The following is a 268-nucleotide window of genomic DNA, read 5'->3' as shown; positions in this document are numbered from 1 at the left end:
TACCACCTCGCACTTCGCCCCGCATACCGCCGCCCACTTCGTCCCGCATACCGCCGCGCCCGTGGCCCGCCCGGATACCGTCTCTTCCCTTGCCTGGTATACCGCCTCGCCCTCCGCCTGGTATACCCCCTCCCTCTTGGCCCCCCATACCGCCCCGCCCTTCGGCTGGCATATCCCGCCCTTCGCCTGGACTCTCCCCCCCTCCATGGCCTCGGTTTTCGCCTCGCCCTTCGCCTCGTCTACCTCCTCCCCGTTCGTCTCGTCTACC

The sequence above is a fragment of the Cystoisospora suis genome (assembly GCF_002600585.1).
Source record: "Cystoisospora suis strain Wien I chromosome Unknown contig_1022, whole genome shotgun sequence".
In the NCBI taxonomy this organism is placed as follows: domain Eukaryota; phylum Apicomplexa; class Conoidasida; order Eucoccidiorida; family Sarcocystidae; genus Cystoisospora; species Cystoisospora suis.
This window is presented reverse-complemented; position numbering follows the sequence as displayed.